Source organism: Morone saxatilis, unplaced genomic scaffold (genome assembly GCF_004916995.1).
Source record: "Morone saxatilis isolate NCDOM2014 unplaced genomic scaffold, NCSU_SB_2.0 Contig8, whole genome shotgun sequence".
In the NCBI taxonomy this organism is placed as follows: domain Eukaryota; kingdom Metazoa; phylum Chordata; class Actinopteri; family Moronidae; genus Morone; species Morone saxatilis.
The window spans coordinates 25443791-25444372 of NW_023340257.1; positions in this window are offsets into that span (position 1 = coordinate 25443791).

The following is a 582-nucleotide window of genomic DNA, read 5'->3' on the forward strand; positions in this document are numbered from 1 at the left end:
TTTCTTCTTCCCATAATGCATTGCCAGCTGGTTGTCTCGGTAACTCGCGCTGTGATTGGCTCTGAAGTGACGGATGAAACTGTTATTTTACTGTATTTTGACCACATTAATTAATCCCCACAGTCACCAAACTGTCTATTGATTAGTATAATATCGATTATTAACGAGTCTTTCACGAAAATATCAACGTTTTTCATTTACGCGCGTGGACGCTGAGAAGTGGACTGCGCATGCGCCGTCGAGAAGCGGCGCAATAAGAGTCACTGAGAACAAATTCAAATATTATTATTTTTATTAAATGTCAGTTTGTTAAATACCTAACTTACATATAAATATGTTTATAATATTAATATAATGATTTAAAAAAATATTTTATAAACTGCACTGAACTGTCTGTTTGTGACTTTATCTGTAATCTGTATTTATCAAAACAATAAATACATATAATAAATATAATTTGTATGAGTGGCAGCTTGTGTCATCTTCAGCCCACAAAACTCAAGCAGGTCAGACTGTGTGTGTTAGTTAATGTGTCAGTCAGGGGCTTGAGTGGACTGTAGGCTTCCCGGCAAAAGAAAAACT